The following is a 207-nucleotide window of genomic DNA, read 5'->3' as shown; positions in this document are numbered from 1 at the left end:
TGAAAACTAATTTAAAATAAGATTTATAACAATGTCTTGATAATGATTACCTAAAGCAACGTTTAACTATCATATGAGCCCAATTTTATAGGTAAAGAGGGGTTTATGTAAAAGGAGTGCTTGAGCCAGAAAAACTCAGCTAATTATAAAAATCAAAAAAATAATTCAAAATACTACAATAATACTACAATAATACTAGTCACATGC

At 26.6% G+C, this 207-nt stretch overlaps 1 protein-coding gene across 5 annotated transcripts in view; it reads left to right on the top strand.

The window, feature by feature from the left end:
- Positions 1-6, top strand: part of LOC119608045 (breast cancer anti-estrogen resistance protein 3 homolog) — a 17,799-nt gene extending 17,793 nt beyond the window's left edge. For all 5 annotated transcript variants that reach the window (XM_037962276.1, XM_037962279.1, XM_037962278.1 and 2 more), the window contains one exon: positions 1-6. This exon is cut by the window's left edge and continues 267 nt beyond it. The gene's annotated coding sequence lies outside the window, so the exon portion shown is untranslated.
- The last annotated feature ends 201 nt before the right edge of the window (positions 7-207 follow it).

The sequence above is a fragment of the Lucilia sericata genome, unplaced genomic scaffold (genome assembly GCF_015586225.1).
Source record: "Lucilia sericata isolate MDLA Ls3-8-SP2 unplaced genomic scaffold, ASM1558622v1 Contig000779F_arrow, whole genome shotgun sequence".
Taxonomy (NCBI): Eukaryota; Metazoa; Arthropoda; class Insecta; order Diptera; family Calliphoridae; genus Lucilia; species Lucilia sericata.
The sequence above is the reverse complement of the archived record's forward strand: the minus strand, read 5'-3'. Positions and strand labels throughout refer to the sequence as shown.